The following is a 12,291-nucleotide window of genomic DNA, read 5'->3' as shown; positions in this document are numbered from 1 at the left end:
TTGATCTGAATTAGATATTCTTTGAAGTACTAACCCCTTCTAAGTATGTATACTAATTTAGAAAATTTCTGTTTAAAATAGAATACAGTATTAAAATAGAGGAATGCTAATGTTGCTTGTAAGTTACTGTGCTGCTTATCCCTTGAATCTCACAGAAAGAAGCATGAAAGGGGAGAGCTGTTACCCTAATTCTGAATCATATGGCTCGTGGTTTGTTTCTTAAACTAGCAGCGCTCCAGGATTGGATTATACACAGGCACTTTCAAAGGATGTATAATCTGGTGCCTCTTTCAGGTATGAGTTAGAACTGAAATCAGCAGTTCTGTCATATAATTATATTCTGACACCTGGCAGCATGGTGAAGGCATGAAAACTGGTTGACTCTGTATCTTACATGCCTTTATTCCTTATATTTTGAAACAATGGAGTGAAACTGCTGGGTTTAGACACATAAAATTGATGAATAAACTAGTGGTAAAATAAATTAGTTTTAATTCATTTATACAATTATTTCCTTTTAAGTCTGAGAAGATAATTTAAGATATAAAAATAAATACACGGTAACAATAGTCTAGTTCAGGTACTGAATTTAAGGCTCTACTTCAAAAATATGTGTCTACTGATTGTTTTTTGTTTTTAATATACCATATTCTAAAGTGCTTTCATTATTTTCTGAAAATTGATTACAATTTTCTTCAGATAGATAAATGGACTGACAGACTTGTTTAAAGGTGATGGTCTCTCCTCTTTCCCTGTGTGTTTTTTAAAAGGAAGTATAGTAGTACTACAGTACTAAGGTAGTACTAAGTAATCATACTAAGATAAACCTAATTCCTTATGCTACACCAGCTTCTCAGTTCAGTTCAGTCGCTCAGTTGTGTCCAACTCTTTGCAACCCCATGAACTGCAGCACACCAGGCTTCCCTGTCGATCACCAAGTCCCGGAGCTTACTCAAATTCATCTGCATTGAGTCGGTGATGCCATCCAACATCTCATCCTCTGTCATCCCATTCTCCTCTTGCCTTCAATCTTTCCAAGCATCAGGGTCTTTTCCAAGGAGTCAATACATCACATTAGGTGGCCAAAGTATCGAAAGTTCAGCTTCAGCATCAGTCCTTTCAATGAATATTCAGGACTGATTTCATTTAGGATGGTCTGGTTGGAACCCCTATCAAGAGTCTTCTCCAACACTACAGTTCAAAAGCATCAATTCTTCAGCACTCAGCTTTCTTTATAGTCCAACTCTCACATCCATACATGACTACTGGAATAACCATAGTTTTGACTAGATGGAAATTTGTTGGCAAAATAATGTCTCTGATTTTTAATATGCTGTCTAGGTTGGTCAAAGCTTTTCTTCCAAGGAGCAAGTGTCTTTTAATTTCATGGCTGCAGTCACTATCTGCATTGATTTTAGAGACCAAAAAACTAAAATCTGTCACTGTTTCCACCATCTATTTGACATGAAGTGATGGGACCAGATGCCATGATCTTCGTTTTTAGAACGTTGAGGTTTTAATCAGCTTTTTCACCCTCTTTCACTTTCATCAAGAGGCGCTTTAGTTCTTCTTTGCTTTCTGCCATCTGGTGTCATCTGCACATCTGAGATTATTGATGTTTCTCTTGACAATTTTGATTCCAGTGTATGCTTCATCCAGTCTGGTGCTTCACAATATATACTCTGCATATAAGTTAAATAAACAGGGTGACAATATACAGCCTTGACATACTCCTTTCCCAATTTGGAATCAGTGTGTTGTTCCTTGTCCAGTTCTAACTGTTGCTTCTTGATCTGCATACAGATTTCTCAGGAGGCAGGTAAGGTGGTCTGGTAATCCCATCTCTTGAAGAACGTATCATAGTTTGTTGTGATCCACACAGTCAGAGGCTTTGGTGTAGTCAATAAAGCAAAAGTAGAGGTTTTCCTGTTATTCTCTTGCTTTGGGTATGATGCAACAGATGTTGGCAATTTGATCTCTGCTTCCTCTGCCTTTTCTAAATCCAAATTGAACATCTGGAAATTCATGGTTCATGTACTGTTGAAGCCTGGCTTGGTGGATTTTGAGCATTACTTTTCTAGCATGTGAGATGAGTGCAATTGTTCAGTAGCTTCAACACTCTTTAGCATTGCCTTTCTTTTGGAATGGAATGAAAAATGACCTTTTCCAGTCCTGTGGCCACTGCTGAGTTTTCCAGATTTGCTGACATACTGAGTGTAGCACTTTCACATCATCATTTTTTAAGATTTGAAATAGCTCACCTGGAATTCCATCACCTCCACTAGCTTTGTTCACAGTGATGCTTCCTAAGGCCCACTTGACTTTGCACTCCAGGATGTCTGACTCTAGGTGAGTGATCACACTATTGTGGTTACCTGGGTCATTTAGATCTTTTTTGTATAGTTCTTCTATGTATTCTTGGCACCTCATCTTAATATCTTCTGTTTCTCTTAGGTCCATATAATTTCTGTCCTTTACTGTGCCCATCCTTGCCCTTGGTACTGTAATTTTCTTGAAGAAATCTCTAGTCCTTCCCATTCTGTTGTTTTCCTGTTTCTTTACACTGATCACTGAGGAAGGCTTTCTATATCTCCTTACTATTCTTTGGAACTCTGCATTTACATGGGTATATCTTTCCTTTTCTCCTTTGCCTTTAACTTCTCTTCTTTTCTCAGCTATTTGTAAGGCATCTTCAGACAACTGTTTTTCCCTTTTATATTTGTTTTTCTTGGGGATGATCTTGATCACTGTCTCCAGTACAATGTCACAAACCTCCATCAATAGTTCTTCAGGCACTCTGTCTATCAGTCTAATCCTTGAATCTGTTTCTCACTTCCACTGTGTAATTGTAAGGATATGATTTAGGTCATATCTGAATGGTTTAGTGGTTTTCCCTACTCTTATCAGTTTCAGTCTGAATTCGGCAATAAGGAGTTCATGATCTGAGCCACAGTTAGCTTCCAGCCTTGTTTTTCTGACTGTATAGAGCTTCTCCATCTTTGGCTACAAAGAATATAATCAATCTGAATTCAGTATTGACCATCTGTTGATGGCCACATGTAGAGTCTTCTCTTGTGTTATTGGAAGAGGTGTTTGCTATTACCAATGCTTTCTCTTGCAAACCAGCTTCTAGCTGTATTTTTATCTAGACCCTCAATCATTACTTTTTAATATGAAATCCTAGGAACCTTACAGCAGTATTTTTCAAACTGTGAGCTGACCTATTGGTAGTTTTAATGGAGTGCTGGGTTATGAGATCAAGTTAGGGATTAGGCAACAATTTTTTTTTAATAGAATAGGATAGTACAAAACAGTAAAAACTAGAGTTTACAACATATAGTATACATATATATGTATTGTCTCATGAACATTTCCTTTTCATACATAAGTGTGTTCATGCACATAAAGTTGTTAAAAATATTTATACTATGCATAGATATTCAAAGTTTTAATAGCCATCGTGCGGAGAAGGCAATGGCATCCCACTCCAGTACTCTTGCCTGGAAAATTCCATGGACGGAAAAGCCTGGTAGGCTACAGTCCATGGGGTCGCGAAGAGTTGGACACGACTGAGCGACCTCACTTTCACTTTTCATTTTCATGCATCAGAGAAGGAAATGGCAACCCACTCCAGTGTTCTTGCCTGGAGAATCCCAGGGACGGCAGAGCCTGGTGGGCTGTTGTCTATGGGGTCGCACAGAGTCGGACACAACTGAAGCGAGTTAGCAGCAGCAGCAGCAGCAGCAGTGTTTATTTGTGGTTGTACCTAACCTATTTCACAAGCCCTAAAAATAGCCTTCAAAATTCTCTGTTTATGCATATTTTCTGGGGAAAAGTGCTTTGGCATTCATCTGATGTTTATGAAAATTTTTTTTCAAAAAGTTCAAGAGAAACTTATCCTAAAACAAATTTAATGATTATCTTTATAGTTTTAGAACAGGTATAGTTTGAAATATAAAAATAATATAACATATTTGTATGCCTCTCTATTATATAAATAGATGTACTCCAAAATAACTGCTTGTTCCTAGCTTAATGTTCTAATTAGATTACATACAAAATTTATTCATGTTCCTAAAAGTTAAAGAACATTTAGACTTATAAAGGTGTGAGTAAATCATATTATATATTTTATTCTTCTTAAAATAATTTACTTCTTAAAACAACAGCCTTTCATGAATTAATCTAAATATTATATTTCTATGACAATAATAATTAGATATATAACATAACAAGTATACAAACTTCCCTGGTATAGCTCCTGGTACACTCCATCAGTAAAAAATCTACATTCAGTTCAGGAGACTGCCTCCAATACAGGAGACTCAGGTTTGATCCCGGGGTCAGGAAGATGCCCTGGAGAAGGAAATGACAACCCACTCGAGTATTCTTACCCGGAAAATTCCATGGAGAGAGGAGACTGGAGGGCTATAGTCCATGGGTCACAAGAGTCAGACACGACTAGGCAACTAAACCACCACAAGTATATAATGAGGATGGTGGCCAATGAAAGGATACAGTTAAGAAAAAGAGAGATAAAGGATTATTTCTTAAAGATCTAAAAATGACCTAAGGGAACAAAAAAGATAGTGCTTCTGAACAATAATTTTGTGCCACTCAGGGTGCTAAAGATTATATATCACTATTTTTCAACACAGAGGCAACCCTATGAAGTAGATGGTATTTAAATTTTGCAAATAAGGAAACTGAGGCTCAATGTAGTTAAGGTTTCTTTGCCATAAGTCACAAAACTAGTAAGTTTTGCATAGGCTAATGAAAGAAGGAGAAAGAATTCTCAATTCTAATTCTCCCTCTGCAGATCACTTAGGAATGTACAGTACTGGCTTCCCTTTTAGTGACACAATCCCATTCTAGAGACTAAACTAGAAATTGAATTAATGCTGAAAACAATCTGCCCTGTACAAGGAAAATTACATTCTTTAGCTTCATCCTATTTATTCTAGTACACTGAGGTCTCAAATGAGAAAGGGGTGATTTGGTGGGATTTGTTAAGAGGGGTGATTGAATGGAACAGGAAGAGGTACAAATAAACAAGGAAGCCCATGTTCAATTTTAATGCAAATTTTTGGTGACAGCAGTATGTCTTGTCTGGGCAAATACCATCACCAGAGAAACTGATAAGACACAAAGAGTAGCAAAGAACAGATCTAAGAAATCAAAATCTGGAGTAGTGGATGTTGTGATTCACGTCCCAGATTCCCATTCAAGACAGAAGGGCTTAATTCCCCATGTGCTGTTGACTATTGCCGCCTGATGATTCTCAAATGCCAGCCCTCTCTGGAAGTTACCGTGGGTTGGGAGACTGCCTTACTTCTCTGTGGGTAAGTTTTATAGCATAAAGGCCTGGTTCTTTCTCTGTAGCACAGAATAATCTGTCTGTGGGACCCTCTATCTGTGGGTTCATTGGCTTCAGAAACTCCTCTAATATCTTTGGTCACCTGAGGCTTTGTTAAGACTACCTTGAAGCCTGATCTTTTCCTCTGTGCAACCCTGCTGTTTCTTTCCTTCCTCTCCTACAGTGATGATCTCCAAAACAAACACTCCCTAATCAACTTCCTAGAATGTACGCTCCACCTCACACCTTGGGGAACTGAAGCTTCAAGGAGATCTACCATAATCTGAGTCCGTATCCACTGTGAGCTCCCAAAGGATCCATAAGGATTGAGCAATCAAGACTAATTGGACAAATAATTAGACAAATGGTCACATGCATTCAAAAGACTAAACATGTCGGCGTAGGACAGCAATTACTCAAAGAAGAAAAAGGAAAAGCCCTGGATAGTGGTCAAGTCTGTCCAGATGAGGCCAAGGAGGGAGAAGAATGTCACCCAAAATTGTCCACATCATGATCTCCAGAACTTACGAATGTGGTACCTTATATGGCGAAAGGGACTTTGCCAATATGATTAATGTTAAGGATCATGAAATGGGGAGATAGTGCTGGATTTTCAGGGAACACAATATAATCATAGAGATCCACAGATGTGCAAAGCTTTTCCTAACTGTGATCAGAAAAGGAGTTGTGAGGATGATTAGAGGGATGCAGTATTACTGAATTTAAGATAAAAGATCAGGTGCAAGAGCCTAGGAATATGGTTAGCCATTAAAAGCTGGGAAAGTCAAGGAAACATTCTTCACAAGAGACACTACAAAAATAACATAGCTCTGCTGGCATGTTAATTTTAGCCCAATAAGGTTTCTGTTTCAATTCTAACCTACAGAGCTATAAGCTAATAAATCTGCATTATTTAAACAATTTTTTTTATAATTTGTTACAGCAACAATAATAAGCTAATATATATATTTGGTACCAGGAGTGAGGTGCTCCTGTAACAAATACCTAAAAATGCAAAAATGTGCTTGGAATTGGGCAACAGAGAGTGACTGGAAGGATTTTGTCAAGAATGACAGAAAAAGGCTAGATTTCTCTGAGGAAACTGTTGGTAGAACTATTGATGGGAACTATTCTCAATGAGGGCTAAGAAAGAAGTGAGGAGCAGGACAGAGAAAACATAAATCATCTTACAGAATCCAAAATCATTGTGAACAGAGTGTTAAAAAGATGGGCATCAAAGGAACAGCTGGTGAAGGCTGAGAAGGAAATGAAGAACGTGTTATTGGAAACTAGAGTAGAGAACACCATTGCTGCGCAGCAGGCGTGTGTTCTTCAGTTATGTGGAGAGCAGAACTGGTAAGTGATGAAACTGTTCATTTAACTGAGGGTATTTCTAAGTGAAGTGTTGAAGATACAGCTTTATTTCTTCTTGCTGCTTACAATAAAATATTAGAGGAAGGGAAATAACTAAGGAAGAACTACCACTGTAACAAAAAAGAGAAAAAAAAAAACATAAAAATTACCCCAGTATTAGAAGATTTTAGAAATTCTAAGCTTATTCAGATTGAAAAAAAAAAAATTACCAAAAAGATTCACTGCCTGGAAATCATGATCTATAGCCAAATCAAGCATGAATCTATTTTTTTTTTTTTTTGCTAATACCTCAGAAAAAATCAAAAGGTCATAATGTTCATTCATACAAATGTCTCTTTGAGGAGATTAAGCTCTGTCTCAGGGATCATTCTCATCTAACTGGAAAGCATTTAGAAAGCTTTAGGGCATTATCCTTCAGTCATCCTCCCCAAATAGAAATCTAAACTAGAGACTATCTAGGAAGGATCTGTGAAGGAACTTCTTCTCTAATGGAGTAACTGCCATGACACATGGCAGAGCCACCAGAGTCTCCAGAACTGTAGGCAGCAGAAGCGCTGCTAGCTGGAAATTAAAGAGGTACAGTACCAAATTACAGATGGCTGACATAGCCATAAATTTCCACAGACAGGAAGCAAGCTGGTAAAACTAGCCAGCTGCAAGCATGTATTACCATTTATGAAAAATGGAGGGTGCCTAGTGGGCAGAGACAAGAACCCAAACAACAGAGCCATATAGGCTTAATTCCAGGACTTAAAATTTAATGGAGCTTCTCAGCTAGGTTTTGAAACTGCTTGGGACTAGTAACTCTTTTCTCTTCCAATTTTGACCATCTTGAACCAGAATTTCTGTAACTTTTATCCTATGCGTATCTCGCTATAGTATGTTAGGAACATATACCTTGCTCTTTAAGTTCCAAGAGTCCATAGGTGGAGAGGAGCCCCCAGTATTATTACCAAGTTATTACTCATATCTAATTTAGGTGACTTAGATAATGAGATTTTAGACTTTTGGGCTAACAAGGTTTAGATGAGATTTTTGAACTTGAGTTGATACTGCAATAGGGTGAGATTTTTTATAATGTTGTGATGGGCTGAATATTTTTTGTATATGGGAAGAATGAAAACCTTTGTAGGGGCAGAAAGTGGACTAAAGGTAAGTGGAATAATGGGGCCCTAAATATGCCCCACACCATTATCATTGGAACATGTAATCAGGATCTTACATGGAGAAATGGATTTTGAATATGTGATTAAGGTTAAGGATCTTGAGGTGGGAGATTACCCTGTATTATCTAGAGAGACCCAATCTAATCATATCAGTCTTTAAAAGAACTTTTCCTGGCTGAGATCAGAGTCAGAGGGAGATTTGACTTCAAAAGAATGGCCAGAGAGATGCAAGGCCAAGAAAGTGGGCACAGAGCCAGGCAATGTAAGTGTTCATTAGAAGCTGGGAGCTAGATGAAAATGGATTCTCTGCTAGAATCTCCAGGAAGAAACACAACCTTCCTCACACATTGATTTTAGGCCACTGATACCTGTGTAGGACTTTTCAGCTGCAGAACTATCAGACAGCAAATTTGCATTGTTTTAAGCCATGAATTTTGTATAATTTTTATAGCAACAATAGAAATATAATACAACATTTTAAACTATTACACACTATAGTATTTCAGGATCCCCAGGTGGAACAGTGGTAAAAAATCTGCCTGCCAAGGCAGGAGATGCAAGACACATGGGTTCAATCCCACGGTTGGAAAGATCTCCTGGAGTAGGAAATGCCAACTTGCTCCAGTATTCTTGCCTGGAAAATTCCATGGAAAGAGGAGCCTGGTGGGTTACAGTCCATGGGGTTGCAAAGACTTGGACACAACTTAGTGTACATATACACATGCACGCATGTGCATGCATATGGGAGCGCGCGCGCACACACACACACACACACACACACACACACACACGCACGCACCAGTGGGACACCAGTGAGAGGGATTATAGGCTTAAGTATGGCAACTGAAAATGTAATGAGGAATAAATCTTAGGAGTCAATATGGTATCTCCTTCAAAACATCTTCTCTAAAGAAAAAATAGAATAGAAAACAAATCCAGATTTATGAAAATGTAAATTAATGTTTATATATCACTAATCCTAAATTCAAATCTTATGTATATGTTGAAAATCTCCCTTCTCACTTTCGATCTAAGTTATTCCCATGAACTCTGGGGTGCTTCTTTGTACAGATAAAGGATTCATATTCACTTTCAATACAGTTTTCTTTGTATATGGAGTATGAATGGGATTATCTTGTCCTTATCATAATAATAGGTACTTCACCGACAGTAATGATAGGTTTTCTTTTATAGAATATTTTTTATTTTCACTAAATTCAAAAGAAATTGCTTCTTTAATCTCATCTGATTTGACTGAAATTTATATTGTGAAAATGCTGACAGACATGTTCCTCAGAAAGAAAAATGCTGCATTTTGGGTTTGGAGGGTGGGTTGGGAGGAAAGCTTATAGAGAGTGGAGTTTCACTGCTGTGAAATTCATTGTTCTGAAGTAACTGAACATAATTAACAAGTAAATTTGGAGTAGTTATTGAATTTATACATAATCCACGTTGCTGGAAATGTTTCATACAAATACTCTGAGCATAAAATAGTCTTAATCTATCATGTAAACAGAAATGCAAAATGTTTTAAAAACAGTGTGTCTGTATCTGTATAAAAGTAAACATACATGTTTTGAAGAAAAATTTTCCAATCTTTGAGGTACAGTGAAAATTTCTGTAATCCATTTCATGATTTATTGATGTCTCAACTATAATTCATATTCAACTATATTTTCTATGATATTTCAAGTCCTTTTCCAGTCTTTCACCATATAATCTTCAGTAATTTTTTAAAATATGAAGGATATGTGTGGATTCACTTCACTGAAAACATACATGCGCACATGCTTAAGTGCTAAATCACTTTAATTGTGTCCAACTGTGTAACCCTATGGATTGCAGTCTGCCAGACTCCTCTGTGGAGAAGGCAATGGCACCCCACTCCAGTACTCTTGCCTGGAAAATCCCATGGATGGAGGAACCTGGTGGACTGCAGTCCCTGGGGTCGCTAAGAGTCAGACACGACTGAGCGACTTCACTTTCACTTTTCACTTTCATGCACTGGAGAAGGAAATGGCAACCCACTCCAGTGTTCTTGTCTGGAGAATCCCAGGGACGGGGGAGCCTGGTGGGCTCCTGTCTATGGGGTTGCACAGAGTCGGACACGACTGAAATGACTTAGCCGAAGTAGCAGCAGGCTCCTCTGTCCATGGGATTCTCCAGGCAAGAATACTGGAGTGAGTTGCCTTGCTCTTCTCCATGGGATTTTCCTGACCTAGTGATGGAAACAATGTCTCTTACATCTAACCTGCATTGGCTGGTGGGTTCTTTATCATTAATGGCACCTGGGAAGCCCCTTATATGTGCACACACACATAAAAATACAGTTTTTGATTGTTATTTTAGCTAGAAAAATTTTAGAACAGATTAATTTTCTCAGAATCTTAAAACAATTTTAACATTCATTTCTATCTTCGTGTGTTACTGATTAGAAGTTATGCCAATGATTTGCATTCACTTGTAGATAACCAATTTCATTCTCCTGAAAATAGTATCACAATTGCACTCATTTCACATGCTAGCAAAGTAATACTCAAAGGCTTCAGTAGTATTTGAACTGAGACCCTCCAGATGCTCAAGCTGGATTTAGAAAAGGCAGAGGAACCAGAGATCAAATTGCCAACATCCATTGCATGAGAGAAAAAGCAAGAGAATTCCACAAAAACATCCATTTCTGCTTCATTAACTATGCTAAAGCCTTTGACTGTGTGGATCACAACAAACTGCAGAAAAGTATTAGAGATGGGAATATCAGACCACCTCATCTGCCTCCTGAGAAACCTGTATGCAGGTCAAGAAGCAACAGTTAGAACTGGACATGGAACAACCGACTGGTTCCAAATTGGGGAAAGAGTATGTCAAGGCTATATATGGTCACTCTGCTTATTAAACTTATATGCAGAGTACATCATGAGAAATACTGGGCTGGATGAAGCACACGTTGGAATCAAGTTGCTGGGAGAAATATCAGTGACCTCAGATATGCAGGGCTTCCCTGGTGGCTCAGAGGTTAAAGCGTCTGCCTCCAATGCGGGAGACCTAGGTTTGATCCCTGTGTCGGGAAGATCCCCTGGAGAAGGAAATGGCAATCCATTCCAGTATTCTTGCCTGGAGAATCGCATGGACAGAGATGCCTAGTAGGTTACAGTCCACGGGGTCACAAAGAGTCGGACACGACTGAGCGACTTCACCTTCACCTTCAGATATGCAGATGACACCACCCTTATGGCAGAAAGTGAAGAGGAACTAAAGTAAAGTAAAAAAGTAAAGAGTCTCTTGATAAAAGTGAAAGAGGAGGGGGGAAAGATGGCTTAAAACACAACATTAAAAAAAAATTACGGGCAAATAGATGGAGTCGCAAAGGAAACAGTGACAGACTTTATTTTCTTGGACTCCAAAATCACTGCAGATAGTGACTGCAACCATGAAATTAAAAGATGCTTGCTCCTTGGAAGAATAGTTATGACAAACTTAGCAGATTAAAAAGCAGGGACATTACCTTGTCAACAAAGATCCGTCTATTCAAAGCCATGATTTTTCCAGTAGTCATGTATGGATGTGAGTTAGACCATAAAGGAGTCTCAGTGCTGAAGAACTGATGCTTTTGAACTGTGGTGTTGGAGAAGACTCTTTAGAGTCCCTTTGACTGCAAGGAGAACAAACCAGTCAATCTTAAAGGAAACCAGTCCTGAATATTGATTGGAAGGGCTGAAACTGAAGCTCAGATACTTTGGCCATCTGATGTGAACAGCCGATTCATTAGAAAAGACCCTGATACTGGGAAAGATTGAAGGCAGGAGGAGAAGGGAATGACAGAGGATGAGATGTTTGGATGGCATCACCGATTTGATACACATGAGTTTGAGCAAGCTCCATGAGATGGTGAAGGAAAGGGAAGCCTGACATGCTGCAGTCTATGGGGTCACAAAGAGTCGGACATGACTGAACAACTGAACAACAGGAAACAAAATTTCATCCTCCTGAAAACAGTATCATCATAAATGGAAGAATATATATAGTTTATCATTTATGTTTATATGTATACATATATATTTATGTGTATATTATTTATCATTCCTTCTATCTATGACAAAGTATATTGTTTCATTTTGAAAATACAAAATTGCTAAGATGTTTCAGCCAAGAAAAATACTCTTCTGTCACTGCTTCCAGACCCCCCTATAAAGTGTATTAATGCTTCATGTCTCAACGTTTTCATATTTTCCATTGTTTTCTTCTTGTCTTAGATTCTAAGATTTTTCTTTCCCAGCAAAATGTGTGATAGCTGCATTCATTCTATTGATATCTACCCATTCTATTTGAGTATTATTTATAGTTTTATTTGAAATTTCAAGTACATTTTTGTTGTGATTTTTCACTCCTTCTTTCATA

This window comes from Capra hircus, chromosome 8 (assembly GCF_001704415.2).
Source record: "Capra hircus breed San Clemente chromosome 8, ASM170441v1, whole genome shotgun sequence".
NCBI lineage: Eukaryota > Metazoa > Chordata > Mammalia > Artiodactyla > Bovidae > Capra > Capra hircus.
The sequence above is the reverse complement of the archived record's forward strand: the minus strand, read 5'-3'. Positions refer to the sequence as shown.